Below are 18,479 nucleotides of genomic sequence, written 5' to 3' on the forward strand. Positions count from 1 at the left end.
GCAAATAGGTGGCGGCTTGTGAATTTGCTACTTTTTTGTTCGTTTTACACCAAAACCTGGCGTAAACTGTGATTTAAGTGGACCATTTTCTGCTTGGAAGCATCACTGAATCGCATCTCTGCAGAAAATTATCACGAAGATCATTGCTGCTTTAGAGTTCTGTATATACATTTGTACTACGATCTGATAAATAGTATTAGAATCTTAAAGCATATGGCAAGGGGGGATCCGGATTTTAAAGAGTATATAGGAAAAACAATTCAGGTGAAATACGTCGTTCAGGTTTTCTTATTCTGCTGGACACGTCACTTTGTATCTATTTGAGATAAATTTACTTTATTTTGTGTTTTTTCTTATGTCCACGTCCAGTCCCTTTTTTGCTTTTTTGTATCTTCCCCTTTCCGCCCACTTGGAACATTACAACAGAAGTTGTTTTTTATATCCAAATTTAGGATTCTATGCCTTTTTGTAATCTTCTTATATTGCCTCTTTCATCCAAGTTTTGTATGTATAGTCTCACAACTTTTAGGTTACTATGCCTCCAACTAAATTATCTCATAATGTACAAGGCCTTAACTCCCCTTGTAAACGCTCTGAAGCCTTTAGATATTCAAAAAATATACATGCACATATAATCTGTCCCCAAGAGACTCACTTTTCTAATACCTCTGCATCTGAATATTTAGAACCATCCTACTCCACTCTCAATTTTACTTTGCGAACGTGCATATATATATATATATATATATATATATCTATATCCATACACATATACACACATACACCCTGCAACCTTTGCTGGAAGAGCACAATCTAGTGCAGCAGCATTATGGTCTGGGGAATTTTTTTCATGCCATTCTCTGGGCCCACTTATCCATGTGGAAGGCACTTTGAACCGATTTGGGTATGAATCCATCGTTGCAGATCACGTCCACCCATGCTTGCGGTTTGTCTTCCCTGGGGCAGATGGAATCTTCCAGCGACACAATGCGACGTGTCACATGGCTAGGAGTGTCAGACAGTGGTTGGAAGAGCAGGACCAAGACTTCCAAGTACTTCCCTGACCCCTTAATTTGCCAGACTTGAACCTAATTGAACATCTGTGGGCTACCTCCATTGTCTTGTTCGCTCTATGGATCCTATGGCGGACTTTATACTGTGTGAGGTTCAGCTATGGGGACAGTTATGGGGGGCATTATACTATTGGGAGGGCAGTTATGGAGGTTATTATACTGTGTGGGGGGCAGTTATGTGGGCATTATACGGTGTGGAGAACAGTTATGGGGGCATTATACTGTGTGGGGGCAGCTATGGGGGCATTATACTGTGTGGAGGCAGTTATGGGGGCATTATACTGTGTGGAGGCAGTTATAGAGGCACTATTATATGTGGGGAGCGCTATAAGGGTATTATACTCTTTGGGGAGCACTATGGGGGCATTATACTGTGAGGGCAGTGTCGGGGTATATTATATACTGTAGTATACAGCAGGCTCGGGATAAATATTAACTCAATGGCGTAGCATGCAAATAGTGGTGGGGCGTGGCCTAAATCGTTCAATAATGTTCAATTTATCGTGATTTTGATTCAGGTCAGAATTGCCATAATACAGGGTGATTTAAATAGATGGTGCAAAATTTATAGCCGTAGTATTCATAACCGAGAGAGCATGATTAATTTTAACATGAAAAGACACACTATCCAAGTTTTATCTATACACTACAGCGGTTCAAAGTGATTTCCGTTGGTGGCACAGCAAATGCCTAGGCGATAGTCCAGTTCTGTCCAGACGCGTGCTAGCATATCCTCGGATATGGACTCCACTATTTCAGTGATGCATTGTCTCAGGTCATTCAGATCCTATGACTGGGAGGGCAGATACACGGAGTCCTTTATATAGCCCCACAAAAAGAAGTCGCAGTGTATTCGATTTGGTGATGGTGATTTTTGAATATCCTTTTATTTTTCCAGGATGTTACAAGGCTTATAAATTTAGCAGCAATTTCAAGAAATTTTTTAAAACCTATTGTTTATTTAGGGACCAGTTTGGTTCTGAAGTGATTGAGGGCCTTATACGTGTATATTAGAAGAAAAAAAACATGTCACCCAATTTTATAAACTGCACTCAAAGTATTTAAAGGGGTATTTAGAACGTTTCTTAAACCTTTAGGTGTTTCACAGGAATTAAAGCAAAGTGATAGTGAAATTTATCGGGTGTTTTTTGTGGGTTTTTATTAGAAAATCCATTTTTTTCTGTAACACAGAAGGTTGTACCAGAGAAATGCAACTCAATAACTATTGCCCAGATTCTGCAGTTTTTACAAATATTCTACATGTGGCGCTAGTGTGGCAATAGACTGAAACACTGGCTTTGAGCTCAAATTTAGCTGGATTGGTTTCCGGGTTTCATGCATTTGCAAAGCCTCTGAGGGACCAAAACAGTGGAAACATTCCAAAAGTGAACCCATTTGGGAAACTGCACCCCTTTACCCCTGTCCGCATGTAAAAGGGATAGTATTTAGTGGGGTTCACCGGCTAGTGTCACCCACTATTGCTATCTCCTTTTATTAGGGTCACACCTAGCTTTCCTACCTTTTTTCCTTTGTATTATGCTTCTCTATTTACCTTGCTTCTAAATGTGTGTGCACGCAGCGATTCACAACACAATTTTATAGTAAAGCTTTATTGCTATCAGTAATCACACTCTATTAAACACCAAATACACCAAATATATATTCACAGTATAGTATCCGTATACCTCAATACACATAACTAGTACTATGTGTTAGCTACACTTGACACTACACGTGGCACAGTATTATTCGTCTAGGGGAAGTAAAGGGTTAAATACCAGGGGAATATGCAGGACCAGGGGGGGAAATAGGGGTTACCAGGGGATGTGAGGGTAGTGCAGGAAAGGGTTAATGTGACCAGGGGGAAAGCAGGATACTTTATGCACGTTGTCTAGGGGATAGCTTGTGGCGGTGAGCGTCCAAGCATGACAGAAGTCCTCCGTTGGTGGTGGGAGCATGCAAAAAGAGAGCTAGTGCACTGGCGCTGGGCTATTTAAGCCCAGCTGGTGCATTAGCTCCTGAGTCAGGCGCAGGCACAATATTGTAAAAGGTAGCAAGCACGAGGCACTCGTCGTATGTAGCAATAAAAGGATTTATTGAAAATTATCTCGGTCTGTCTGATGTTGAAAAGCCTATGACCGTTTCACGCTACAAGCGCTTTATCAAGGCCCATGCATCACTTCCTCTTTGCTCCTTTTATATCATGCTCTTCATGAGCTTACATAAGCTTCATGAGCTTACATAACACGTTTTACCGAAAGGAGTAGCAAAAAGTACACAATTGAGTTATACAATGTAACAAAAACTCTGCACAATAAATATAATGAAAATGTAACATCATTTATTTTAAGAAAGAACGGAGATCGTTGCGGTCATTAAGACCCAGCGGTCCCAGTGCCTCGGTTTTTAAAATAAAATTTAGATTATGTAAAAAATGATATTTATTGTGCAGAGTATGTTTTTGTTACATTGTATAGCTCTGCTACCAATTGTTGTGTACTTTTTGCTACTCCTTTCGGTGAAACGTATTATGTAAGCTCATGAAAAGCATGATATGAAAGGAACAAAGAGGAAGTGACGCATGTTCCTTGATAAAGCGCTTGTAGCGTGAAACGGTCGTAGGCTTTTCCACATCCTAGACAGAGATCATTTTCAATAAATCCTTTTATTGCCACATACGGTGAGTGCCTCGTGATTGCTACCTTTTACATTCAAGTTTCATACGTGCTGTTTTCTAACGATGAGCACCCCGTGGGCAACAAGTTGACAGCTGCATTCCATGTGTATAAGCAAACAGGGATCTCTCCGCAGAGACTGTATTGTGCCTGAATTAGGGCAGTGCCAGCCTTCTTTCTTTTCATTCAGCAGGCACAATATTGCCACTCGCGCCCGGCTCTCGAGTGTTTGCACACTGGTATGACTTCACCTGCCAACTCATGAGTACGCCGGGGGAAGGGGGTAGGAATGCATCACAGGATGCTTCCCCAACTACATCTCCCTGCAGAGTAGGCAGCCAGGAGTTCAAAGGCAGATTCTCCTCTCTCCCTTTGGTAAACAAGACAAGAAAATGTCTAATTGTCATGTCTTGTTTTGCCTTGAGCAATTTCCCATGGCCAGGACTTTTTCTACAGCCATGGCTCATGGGACATTGAAAGACAGACATTATATGTCTATAATAAAAGGGACATTTTCCTTTACCCTGCACAACGATGCAATTGTACGTCTTCGCGGAAAATTTCTACCTGCACCAGGACGTAGTCATGGAGTCATTCCCGGTGCACGCGGTCGGTGACAGTAGGAACTGGGAGGTTAGCTGTCTGACAGTTGACACTCCACTGTTGTCGTCCAGCTGTCCATCGCTGTTTGTTTCGGAATTTAACCCCTTAAATGCGACGATAGAATGCTATCATTTAAACACATCGACAACCCCCACTACTTGATCTGGCCTCCGGGTCTGCCATGTACGGAAGCCTATGAGGACCAGCTTCTGGCTGGTCCTGATAGGCTTCCTGTCAGCGTCACACTGACAGTTATAATACGCTACGCTATGTAGGTAGTGTGATGTATTATAGCAGCATTCAGTGCTGCAGGTCTTCAAGTACCCTAGTGAGAAAAAAAAAATAGTTACTAAAAATGTTTGTAAAATTAAGTGTAAAAATACGTTTAGTTAAAAAAAACAGCTTTTTTTTGCCTTAGAAGAAGTATTTTCTTACATGAAAAAAATAAAACCGTAAAAAAGTACACATTTGGTATCGCCGCCTTCGTAATGACCCAAACTATAAAACTATAACGTTCTTTTTCCCGCAGGGTGAACACTGCAAAAAAAAAAACAAACACTTTTTTGGTCACCACACCTCACAAAGTATAGAATAAAATTTGATCAAAAAGTCGCATGTACACCAAAATAGTCCCAACAAAAACTACAACCCTTTTTGCAAATAAGCCCTTACACAACTTTTTTGACTGAAAAATAAAGAAGTTATGGCTCTTGGAATATGGTGACACAAAAAATAAATGATCTTCTTAAAAAAGTGATTATTGTGCAAATTATATATGCATATGATACCGCCGTATCAGTATCGACCCACAGAATAAAGTATGCCAATTATAGCACACGGTCAATGCCATAAAAAATAAATAATTTAAAATGGCAAAATCATCATTTTTTTAGTCCGCTTATCTTAAAAAAAAAAAAAAAAAAAAAAAATTCCATAAAAAGTGATTAAAAAGCTTTATGTACCAATCCTATTGAGCCGCAGATTCGTTTTTACCGCACGGTGAAATCCGTAAAAACGAAACCCAAAAAACAATGCAGGAATCTGTTTTTTCCAATTTCAGCCCACAAATAAAAAAAAAAAATTCAGTCTCCCAGTACATTATATGGTAACCTCTTCCCGCTCCTTAACGTACTATTCAGTCATGGTAAGCACATCGTTTGCGCTCCATGACTGAGTAGTATGTCGCGGGAGGAACGGCCATTTCGGCCATCCTCCCGACACATACAGGAGCTGTGACCACTGCTGTCTCGTACAGCAGTTGCCACAGCTCCTTCAGCGTAGACCAATCGCGGTGTCCCCGCTGATTAACCCCTTAGAAGCCACGTTCAATAGCGATCACGGCTTCTTAGGGGTTAAACCACCATCGATGTCCCTCAACATGATAGCGAGTGGCGATGGTTGCTATGGCAATCGGAGGCCTAACAATGGTGTCCGGCTATGGCATCTACGGAAGCCTAGTGGGTCCTAACAGTCAGGACCCACTATCCTTGCTCACAGCTCTAATACACCGCATGTAGTGCAGTGTATTAAAATTGCAATCGGGGCCTCCTGCCTTCAAGTCCCCTAGTGGGACAAAATAAAAAGTTCAAAAAAGTTGTGTAAAAAGTTTAAAAGTAAAAATCCCCCTTTTTCCCTGATCAGTCCTTTTATTAAAAAAAATAAACAAATCCGCTATACATAATTGGTATTGCTGCGTCCATAACGGCCTGAACTACAAAAGTATTTAGTTATTTATCCCGCGTGGTGAACGCCATAATAGAAAATAATAATAATAAACCATACCAGAATCACAATTTTTTGATCACTTCACTTCCCAAAAAAATGGAATAAAAAGAGATCAAAAAGTCGAATGTACCTAAAAATGGTACTGATCGAAACTACAGTTCGTTACGCGAAAAACAAGTCCTCAAGTAAATTATTTTTATAGAAAGTATTTTATTGTGCAGACGCCATAAGACAGAAAAAAAACTTAGAAACATAGGGTATCGCCGTAATCGTATCGCCCTACAGAATAAAGTGAATGTCATCTATAGCACAGAGAGAATGCTGTAAAAAAAAGTAGAATTGCTGTTTTTTAGTCACCACGTCTCTTAAAAAATAGAATAAAAACTGATCAAAAAAATCACATACACCCCATGAAAACTACAATGAATTCCTCAAGTGGTCTAGTTTCCAAAATAGTGTCACTTTTTAAGGGGTTTCCCCTGCACTCCTGCACTGGTACCTCAGGAGCTCTGCAAATGCGACATGGCGCCTAGAAACCAATCCAGCAAAATCTACATGCGAAATAGCGCTGCTGCCTTTCTGAGCGCTGCCATTTGTCCAACCAGCAGTTTATGACCACATATGGGGTGTTGCTTTACAAATGTTGGGGTGCTTTTTCTCCTTTATTCCTTGTCCAGATTAAAAATGTGTACCCTTTATCGGAAAAATTTAGATTTTCGATTGCACAGCCTAAGGCTGGATTCACACGAGCATGTTCGGTCCGTAAAGGACGAAACGTATTTTGGCCGCAAGTCCCGGACCGAACACACTGCAGGGAGTCGGGCTCCTAGCATTATAGTTATGTACGACGCTAGGAGTCCCTGCCTCTCCGTGGAACTACTGTCCCATACTGAAAACATGATTACAGTACGGGACAGTTGTCCCGCAGCGAGGCAGGGACTCCTAGAGTCGTACATAACTATGAAGCTAGGAGCCCGGTCCGGGACTTGCGGCCGAAATACGTTCCGTCTTTTATGGACCAAACATGCTCGTGTGAACCCAGCCTAATTCCACAAAATGCAGCAAATAACCTGTGGACTCTAAATGCCCAGTATACCTCTCGATAAGTTCCTTGAGGAGTGTAATTTGTCAAATAGGGTAGCTTTTGGGGGTTTCCAATGTTTTGACACCGCAAGACCTCTTCAAACTGGATATGGTGCCTAATAAAAAGGAGGCCTCATAATCCTCTTGGTGCTCCTTTGCTTCTAAGGCAGTGGTTCTTAACCTGGGTTCGATCGAACCCCAAGGGTTCGGTGAGTCAGTCTCAGGGGTTCGGCGGAGGTCAAGACACATATCCGACTCATATGATTCGTGATGACACGCCCTGCTTGGCCATCATTGGCTGCAGGTGATCACGCTACATCGCTTGGCCTATCTGTGCTGCAGGGAATTTGGTACGCTCAGTAGTCGACTTGTGACTGTCGTGATGGTACGTCGTGTGATTTCTTTCTTCAAATTTTAATCCCTTCATACTAACTATGTCAAGCACAAAAAGAAAGTGGTCGGACGAATATGTACAATATGGATTCAGATGTATAACGGAACGTGATGGGAGTCAGCGTCCTAACTGCATGATTTCCAATGCCAAGTTGAGCAATTCTAGTCTAGCACCGGCAAAACTAAGAGAACACTTCCTTAACCGGTTAAGGACTAGGCTGTTTTACAGCTGAATGACCAGAGCAAATTTCACAATTTTGCTATGCGCTTCTTTAGATGACTATAACTCTGTAGGTGAATAAAGTTCATCTTTGAATTTTACACTCTTTTTAAGGACAGATAGGGCTTTGTTTTAGTGGCATTTGTCAGTATATATCATTTTTATTTTTTTCTCTAAAGTGGGCAAAATTGGAAAAAAATGCAAGAATTTAGCAATTGCGCCAGTTTATGCTAGCATTTTTCACACACGGTATGGACCACGGACAAAATTCATCTCCTTTCACATTCTTCCACTTCTCCCGTGCATGGGGATACCAAATATGTGTGCCTTATTCACTGTGCGGGCATGTGCCAGGGCTTGGCATAAAAGGAGGCTTTTCGGTCCAGGAATTTTGAATTTGATTTTATAGCAGCATACTGTTTTCTGGTGGGCGTAATGCTGCTGAAAGATTAGAATCACCCCATAAATGACTTCATTCACACAAGAAGACCCCACAAGGTTTCTTTCAAGGGGTTTATCATATTTTTAGACAGTCCAGTTTTCTTCTGAAAGTTTCTTGAATAAGATGGAACAAAATAAAATTACCTTTTTTTTTTAACAAATGCGTCAGTGTATGCTAGCTTTTTCACACACAAAATGGACCACGGACAAAATTCATCGCATTTCACATTCTTCCACTTCTCCTGTGCATGGGGATACCAAATATGTGTGCCTTATTCACTGTGCGGGCATGTGCCAGGGCTTGGCATAAAAGGAGGCTTTTTGGCCTTTTCGGTCCAGGAATTCTGCACTTGATTTTATAGCCGCATACTGTTTTCTGGGGGGCCTAATGCTGCTGAAAGATTAGAATCACCCCATAAATTACTTCATTCACGCAAGTAGACCCCACAAGGTTTTCTTCAAGGGGTTTATCATATTTTTAGACAGTCCAGTTTTCTTCTGAAAGTTTCTTGAATAAGATGGATCAAAATAAAATTAGCAATTTTTTAGCAAATGCGTCAGTTTATACCAGCATTTTTTACACACGGCATAGACCACGGCCAAAATTCATCTCCTTTCACATTCTTCCACTTCTCCTGAGCATGGGGATACCAAATATGTGTGCCTTATTTATCACATAGAGATGTAGGAGGGCGGACGATAGAAGAAGCTTATTTCACAAATTGCTTTTTTTCAAAGCTGGTTTTACAAAACTCAACAGAGTTTCTATAACACTTCCAAAATATCTGCTCTTGAAGCAGAAATCCCAAAATATTCATCTAGGGGTATAATGGGAATTTATTTTTGGGGGTTTTCTAAAATAAGAAATTGCAGGTTTATGCAAATGGAGCTCTCCAGCAGATGAACTTTAGAGAATATGCAAACATGACATCCACCCCCCACCCATTCCCTCCCTCACCCACCCATTCCCTCCCTCACCCACCCATTCCCTCCCTCACCCTTGGAGTAAAATCAGGGGAAAAATAAAAACGTAATGTAGGGCAAATATATTTTCAACGAAAATGTCCTGAACATCAAAAATGAGGCCTTCAATAATTTTTTCTCTGCCTCTGTTTTTTTTGTAGAGCACAAATGAGTTGTGGATGGCCACCTGTAACAAATAAATGGCCACTTTTTTGTACCAGGTTTTAGTTTTGCGTTTTACTAAATAGGGCTGTAAAACCTGGTCGCTTAAATCCACCCCCCCCCCATGTACTTGTTATATTCGGACACGCTCACTGGTTTGTGCTTGTCCGATGTTGCCCCCCTTTCCCTCACTGCCACTGTTCCTGCGGTATGAATCGTGCTTAGCACATACACATCTTTGCGATCCCTGAACTTGACCGCTAGCAATTCTTCAGATGCATAAGCACAGGAGTCCCCCTTTACCATGCGCTTCCCCACTAATTGCTGTGGAAAACCAATTCTGTTTTTGCGCATGGTACCACATGCCCCAGTCCTCAGCATGCAAATGCCTAAACAGGGGCACACTCGAATAAAAATTATCACAGTACAGGTGGTACCCCTTGTGAAGCAGAGGCTGCATTATCTCCCACACGAACTTACTGCTGGTGGAAAGATCAGGGGGGCATCCAGGAACATTTATTGTGCGGTCCCGCCCTTCATAAATTCTGAAGGCGGTGGTATATCCTGACCCGCTTTTACACAATTTGTAGAGCTTAACGCCATATCTTGCCCTTTTTGAAGGTAGATATTGGCGAAAGCTAAGTCTGCCATGAAAGTTGAGGAGGGATTCGTCCACACTTACATTCTGCTCAGGGGTGTAGAGTTGCAGAAATAAATTATTCAGGGAATTTATTAGCGGTCTTATTTTGAACAACCGATCCCGGTTTGCATCGGTACTTGGGGGGGGCCTGTGCGTTGTCATTGAAGTGGAGGAACCTCATTATTGTCTCATAACGAGACCTGGGCATTACTGCAGAATATACTGGGGTGGCTTGGGCGGGTCTTGTTGACCAGTAAGACCTAATGGAGGGCTTTTTGACAATACCCATATTTAGGGTGAGCCCCCAAAATTTTTTTAATTCCAGCAAATTGGTGGGCGTCCAATCTCTGGCATGGGTGGATGAAGGTTTCTGCCTTATATATTGAGTGGCATATAAATTTGTTTCGTGGACAATCTGATTTAGGATGTCGTCCGTTATAAATAAATGGAAGTAATCCATTTGGACAAAATTTGTATTGTCCACGGTTATGCCAGGAGTGTCAGTAAATCCGTGGATTCTAGGCCCAAAAGATGGGGCAGGTGCCCATACAAGAGCCTGGACAGAAGGGACCAGGCTGTCCCGTGCTACAGCGCTACTTGGCCCTGCGCTTTCAAGTTCTGCAGTTTCAACTGCATCAGGGACAACGTCCCCTGAAGATGAACCTGAAGTGACGCTGTCATCGTCACTACCTAAAACAGGTTCCATCTCGGACGCCATCTCTGATGCGGTCTCCGACTCAGACCACAGCATGGCGTATGCCTCCTCGGCGCTAAACAACTTCCTCGCCATAACGTAACTAACACTAACACTAACTAAACAAATTGTTTTTTTTATATAAAACACACAAACTAACTGCTATATATATCTACACTACCGCTAACAAAAAAATAAACCGCTATTGCTATATATATTATATATATGTGGATATATATATAATTATATACTCCCTACCTGCCTATTCTAATAGAATAAAAGATAGAAAGGTAGATATATAGAAAAAAAAGATAGATGGATAGATAGATTGTATAGATAGAAATCTATCTATACAGAGAATGTTTTAGAGTGTAACTGTAATCTTCTGGCAGCAATTCTCCCGAGTCTCTTCTTCTCCTCAAACTGAAACAATGTTTGAGGAGAAGAAAAGAGGCAGGAGATTTACTGCCAGAAAAGTCAAAATAAAACAAATGTGGTCGCTGTGATAGGTTTTCACAGCGACCACATGTTCAGGGACCATCAGATTGGTCCCTGATACTCTGCCCAGTGCCCAGAGCTGTTGGTAACAGCGTGGGCACAGGGCTGTGTGCACGCGATCGCGTGCACACTGTTTTCTATGCAGAAATGCATGTGATCGCTGTGATTGGTTTTCACAGCGATCACATGTTCAGGGGCCAAAAGATTGACCCCTGACATTCTGCCCAGTGCCCATGGCTGTTAGCAACAGCCAGGGCACAGAGCTGTGTGCACGCGATCGCGCGTGCACAGTCTCTGAAGTGCCGCCGTAAATAGTCTATACGGCGGACTTCAGAGACCCTGACCGCTGGCCGTATAAATACGGCCAGCGGTCGGGAACCTGTTAAGCTGCATGGAGATGGAAAATACAAGAATACAACACTCGCTGAATTCAAGGTGAAGAGAGCCAGAGTCGATGAAAAGGCTACTCTGCCTGTTCTTGGCTTCGTACCCATCAACAAACCGATCCTCACAGCATCGTACGAAGTTGCTTACCTGATCGCAAAGCAGGGCAAACCACACACCATTGGTGAAACACTCATAAAACCACGGCGAAGATGGCGAATATCATGCTGGGAAAAGATTCTGAAGTTACGTTTTCCCAAATTCCTCTTTCAAATGACACCATCACCGACAGAATAGAGGACATGAGCAAAGACATCTTGACTCAAGTAGTTGCATATCTGATTTCTAGCCCGGCAAAATTCAGCCTTCAACTCGACGAGACCACAGACATTTCCAATCTAAGCCAGCTTGCTGTATTTGTCCGCTATGTGAAAGACGACGTGATAAAGGAAGATTTTTTATTTTGAAAGCCTCTTACAATAACAACTAAGGCAGTCGAAACTTGTGGATGACTTTTTCAAAGACCACAAACTTTCGTGGGATATGTTTTCTGCAGTTTGTTCGGACGGAGCTCCAGTCATGCTGGGAAGAAAGTCTGGTTTTGGTGCACTAGTGAAAGCCGATGCACCACACATCATTGTTACGCATTGTATTCTGCACAGGCATGCGTTGGCAGCAAAAACCTTGCCTCCAAAACTGGCTGAAGTATTAAAAATTGTAGTGGAATGCGTGAGCTATGTGCGAAATAGTGCTCTGAGGCACCACATCTTCAGTGAGCTGTGTAAAGAAATGGGCTCTGAATTCGAGGTACTTCTGTACCATTCTAACGTTCGGTGGTAATCCCGGGGACAGGTGCTGAATCGTGTTTTTGCCGTGCGTGTGGAATTAGCCCTGTTTTTGCAAGAGCACCAACATTGTCATGCAGATTGCTTCAAAAATTCTGAGTTCATTCTCATTTTAGCGTACATGGCTGATATCTTCGCAGCACTCAATCATCTCAATCAACAGATGCAGGGCGGTGGAATCAACATCATCGAAGCGGAAGAAAACCTGAAGGCATTTTAAAAAAAAGCTACCGTTATGGAAACGACGAACAGAGAATGATAACTTCGCAATCTTTCCCCTGCTGGACGACTGTGTAAGTAAGATCGAAGATGTATCTGGAATCAGAGACATTTCTGTACCTGCGGAACTGAAGCAAGCAATAGCCACGCACTTAGATGAGCTTGCAAAGTCTCTCGACGGATACTTCCATACAAGAGAGTCATATCCAGCATGGGTGAACAACAACGCTCCCAACGTTTTGTCAACAAATGGTAACGTGCCCTGTTATTGCTAAGAAAGCTCTGGAGATTTTCATACTGTTTGTTACAACATATCTTTGCGAGCAATCCTTTTCGAGGATGCTGGACTTAAAAACGAAGAAAAGGAGCAGACTTTGTTTTTGCGAAAATGACATGAGTGGCACTTGCCAAGGTGAAGCCGCGCATTTCTGAACTGGTCTCTGAATGGCAGCAGCAGAAGTCACACTGATTTCCAGTAAATATTCATTATTATGTTTTTGTGTTTTTGATGGTTTTGGTCTTTGAACACAGTGATGTTGATGCACGGTTCATTTTGTGCACCAGTAAAATATAAACCTATGTTTTGAATTTGAAAAAATCATATTTTATTTTTCCAATTAAGAAGGGTTCGGCGAATGCGCATATGAAACTGGTGGGGTCCAATAAGGTTAAGAACCACTGTTCTAATGTCAGTGTTTCAGTCCATTAGCACATTAGGGCCACATGTGGGATATTTCTAAAAATTGCAGAATTTGGGCAATAAGTATTGAGTTGTGTTTCTCTGGTAAAACCTTCAGTTTTACAGATAAAAATGGAATTAAAAGGATTTTCGGGAAAAAATTATTATTTTTTTTTTTGTAAATTTCACCTCTACTTTGCTTTAAATTCCAATAAAACACCTAAAGGGTTAATACACTGCCTAAACGTTGTTTTGGATACTTTGAGAGGTTTAGTTTCTAAAACGGGGTGTTTTATGGGGGTTTATAATATATAGGTCCCACATAGCCACTTCAGAACTGAACTGGTACCTAAAAAAAGAGGCTTTTGAAATTTTATTCAATATATGAGAAATTGCTGCTTATGTTTTAAGCCTTGTAACGTCCTAGAAAAATAAGAATTCTCAAAAAATGATGCCAATATATAGTAGACATATGGGAAATGTGAACTAGTAACTAGTTTGTGTGCTATAACCCTCTGTCTTACAAGCAGATACATTTAAATTCAGAAAATGCTAGTTTTTCAATATTTTCTCAAAATTTTGCTATTTTTCACAATTAAACACTGAATATATCGACCAATTTTTACCTCTAACATAAAGCCCCAAGTCCTCACGAGAAAATCTCAATCGCTTGAATAGGTAAAAGCATTCCAAAGTTATTACAACATAAATTAACACGTCAGAATTTTAAAAATGGCGGTGTCCTGAAAGTGTTAAGGAATCTATGTAGGGATATAGTGAGCATCTACACCCCACAGGTCTTTTGCTGGATTTTGTGGAATTAAACTGTAAAAATGAAGATCAACTTTTTTTTTCCCACTAAAATGTAGAATGTTTTTAATTTTCACAATTGATAAAGGAGAAAAAGCCACCCAACATTTGTAAAGCAATTTCTCCCGTATACGGCAATACCCTATATGTGGTGATAAACTGCTGTTTAGACACACTGCAGGGTTTTGAAAGGCAGGAGCACTATTTGGCATGCAGATTTTGCTGGATTGTTTTTTGGGTGCCATGTCGCATTTGCTAAATTCTTGAGGTACCAGAGTACAGTGAAATTCCCCAAGAAGTGACCTAATTTTGAAAACTACACCCTTCAAGGCATTAATTATTTGCCTGGACATATGACGGGGCTCAGAAGTGACAAGCAACATGCGCATTTTTTTGGCCTATTTTGGTGATTTTTATGGCTTTGGCCCACAGTTGCAGGGCTCTGAGGTCAAATGGTAAAACCCCCAAGTAATAACCCTTTGAGGACTGATTTATTTTTTTCACTCCCCGCCTTTCAAGAGCCATAACTTTCTAATTTTTCAATAGAGGTGTGAAAGCTTAAGTTTTTTGCAGGCGGCGGAAAACTGAATATTGAATTTTGTGGCTTTTTTGGGTTTCTTTTTTACGGCTTTCACCGTGCAGTAAAAATTACAGCTTAAATTTTATTCTTTCATGCTCCTCTCCACCCTTACACCCAGATTATTTCTGAGAGGGCCTATACTTTTCAGTTTTAGTGTAGTTTCACACGCTTAATCAAAAACGGCTGTAAAATACAGAGCTGTTTTCAAGGGAAAACAGCCTCTGATTTACAGCCGTTTTTTAAGCATGAAGCGTTTTCTGATGTGGTTTTTACGGATGTTTTTCGAGCTGTTTCTTTATTGACAATGAAAAACGGCTCAAGAAGTGACACGCACTTCTTTTTTACGGTGCATTTTTTTTACGCTGCTTTTTCACAATCTGCGCGGAAAAAAAAAATCCCCGTGGGGACGAAACACCGTTTTTCCCATTGAAATCAATGAGCAGATGTTTGGAGGCTTTCAGCCCCCGTATTTTCAGCCGTTTTTCGGGGCGTTTACGTCCTGAAAAACGGCTGAAAATAGGCCGTGTGAACAATTATTGAAAAAACCAACACTTGACCCATCCAGCGCTGCCAACTACCGACCAGTCTCTAATCTGCCCTTCATCTCTAAACTCCTGGAACGCTTGGTCAACTCTCGCCTTATCCGCTATCTCTCTGCTAACTCCATTCTTGACCCCTTACAATCTGGTTTCCGCACTCTACACTCCACAGAAACTGCCCTTACTAAAGTCTCAAATGATCTCTTAGCGGCTAAATCGGACGGTAAATCCTCTCTCCTGATTCTTTTGGATCTCTCTGCAGCCTTTGACACTGTAGACCACAAACTCCTACTTAACATGCTCCACTCTATTGGCCTCAAGGACGCGGCTCTCTCTTGGTTTTCCTCCTATCTCTCTGACCGCTCGTTCAGTGTGTCATTTGCTGGTTCCACCTCTTCTCCTCTTCCCCTTGATATCGGGGTTCCTCAGGGATCAGTCCTAGGTCCGCTCCTCTTTTCTCTCTACACAGCTCCTATTGGACAAACCATCAGCAGATTTGGCTTCCAGTACCATCTCTACGCTGATGACACCCAATTATATACCTCTTCCCGTGACATCACCCCTGCTCTAATACAGAACACCAGTTATTGTCTGTCCGCTGTCTCTAACATCATGTCCTCTCTCTATCTGAAACTGAATCTTTCTAAAACTGAGCTCCTTGTGTTCCCACCATCTACTAACCTCCCTAAACCTGATGTCTCCATCTCTGTGTGTGGCACTATCATAACTCCTAAGCAGCACGCCCGCTGTCTCGGGGTTATTTTTGACTCAGATCTTTCCTTTACTCCTCACATACAATCACTTTCACGCTCCTGTCATTTTCACCTCAAAAACATCTCCAGAATCCGCTCTTTTCTTACGGAGGAAACTGCCAAAACTCTCATTGTTGCTCTGATTCACTCTCGTCTTGACTACTGTAACTCATTACTAGTCGGTCTTCCCCTCACTAAACTCTCCCCTCTCCAATCTATCCTCAATGCAGCAGCCAGGCTCATCTTTATGACCAACCGCTACACCAACGCCTCTAATCTGTGCCAGTCACTGCACTGGTTGCCCATCCCCTTCCGAATAAAATTCAAACTTATTACTCTCACCCACAAAGCTCTCCACAGTGCTGCACCTCCTTACATCTCCTCCCTCATCTCTGTCTACCACCCTACTCGGACTCTACGTTCTGCCAACGACCTTAGATTAAAATCCTCCATAATCCGAACCTCCCACTCCCGTCTCCAAGATTTCTCTCGTGCTGCACCCGTCCTCTGGAATGTGCTACCCCAGACAATCAGATTAATTCCCAATATCCACAGTTTTAAACGTGCCCTGAAAACACATCTATTTAGACAGGCCTATAACATTCCCTAATCTGACTCCTTTCCATGGCCCTCCATTTAGATTAGTCATCAGAATAAGATTCCCTCACACTCCTTCTCTTCATGTCCGTCATACACGGATAGTGGCTGGTGACCGGCTCATGCAGCTTTATGTTACCACCGCATGTGTATAAAAATGGCCGGACTATTGTACAGAACAAACACTGTTACACTTTGTGTCTCCCTTATGTCCTCATAGATTGTAAGCTCTTGCGAGCAGGGTCCTCACTACCCAGGTTTGAATTGTAAATGAACTTTGTCACTATGTAATGTCTGATATTGTTTGTTTCATGTTCCCTCTAAATTGTAAAGTGCTGCGTAATATGTTGGCGCTATATAAATAAAGATTATTATTATTATTATTATTAATACCCTAAGTTTTCTATGTTTTTGAAAAGTATTTTGTTTTTGTTTTTTTGCTGCCGTTGTCTTTTACACATTTTATATTTTTCTTTAAAATTGTTTTATGCCACGTCACTACCGTCTTGCTTTAGTAGTTTAAAAGTTTATTTTTATATTTTATTGCCCCCTTAGGCCTCATGCACACGAACATATATTTTCCCTCCCGTAAATACTGGCGTAAATACGGGTCCTTGGTCACACGTATTCGACCCGTATTGCACCAGTATTTACGGACCCATGCCTGTAAATACGGGTCCGGTGTCACCAGTCTACCACCCGTATTTACGGGCACGTTTTCGCTGCAAAATTGCTCTGCACTAATCGGCAGCCCCTTATTTCTATTAGTGCAGGATAGAGAGAAGGGGCAGCCCTTTCCGAGGTAAAAGTAAAAGAAATTCATACTTACCCGGCCGTTGCCTTGGTGACGCGTCCCTCTCGACATCCAGCTCGACCTGCCTGGATGACGCGGCAGTCCATGTGACCGCTGCAGCCTGTGCTTGACCTGTGATTGGCTGCAGCGGTCACATGGGCTGAATAGTCATTCCGGGAGGCAGGACTGGAGGAAGAAGCAGGGAGTTCTGGGTAAGTATGAACGTCTTTTTTTTATTTATTTATTATTATTTTTTTTACAAGTTCATCTATATTGTGATTGGTAGTCACTATCCAGGGTGCTGAAACAGTTACTGCCGATCGTTTAACTCTTTCAGCCCCCTGGACACTGACTATTTACTGATGTCGCCTAGCAACGCTCCCGTAATTACGGGAGCCCCTTAGACTTCTATGGGCCTGCCTGTGCCGTAATTACGGCCTGAAATAGGACATGTTCTATATTTTTTAACGGACCGGGCACCTTCCGTAAGCATACGGGGAGGTACCCGTGGCCAATAGAAGTCTATGGGCCCATGGTTGCGGGCGTTTTTACGTTGGTGTGCATGGGGCCTTACTGTTTTATTTAACCACATTGGTTTCATCCAGTTTCTAGCTTTTTTTTATTCCCATAAGGCCGGATGCACAAAAGCGTGTGCGTTATGCGCGCGCAAAAAACACGGCATTTTGCGCATCGCAAAAGGCACTTAACAGCTGTAATAAATCACGCGCATTGCTCGGACGTTTTACACGTTCGTGTAAATAAGCCCTTGGGTATATATTTTTCACAGGACCTATTTTAAGAGTCTTTTTAAAATGTCCAGTTCAGTTTGTGTACTTTTTTTATTTTCTTTTTGAGGACATTCTCCCAGTTTAGGCCATCCATTAAACCCTTGGCGCAGAATCCCGTTCATGCACGGCATAGAAATCCAGCCATTAGTGCAGTCCACCGTGCATGTAGATGATTGTGATCGTACAGGCACAGAAACTGTGCCTGCATGATCACCGAGGGAGCTAATCTGTGAATGACAGCCGGGCTTCCACTGCATCGTCTAAACTTGGAGAAACCTTTAATCCCTGCCGTTTAGCTCCTTAAATGCCGTGGACAATAGTGA

General features: G+C 42.0%; 1 protein-coding gene across 26 annotated transcripts in view; it reads left to right on the forward strand.

Annotated features, from left to right (window-relative positions):
* AFDN (afadin, adherens junction formation factor) overlaps positions 1-18,479 on the forward strand; it is a 529,325-nt gene that overhangs the window by 299,293 nt on the left and 211,553 nt on the right. The window lies entirely within an intron of this gene.

The sequence above is a fragment of the Rhinoderma darwinii genome, chromosome 4 (genome assembly GCF_050947455.1).
Source record: "Rhinoderma darwinii isolate aRhiDar2 chromosome 4, aRhiDar2.hap1, whole genome shotgun sequence".
Taxonomy (NCBI): domain Eukaryota; kingdom Metazoa; phylum Chordata; class Amphibia; order Anura; family Rhinodermatidae; genus Rhinoderma; species Rhinoderma darwinii.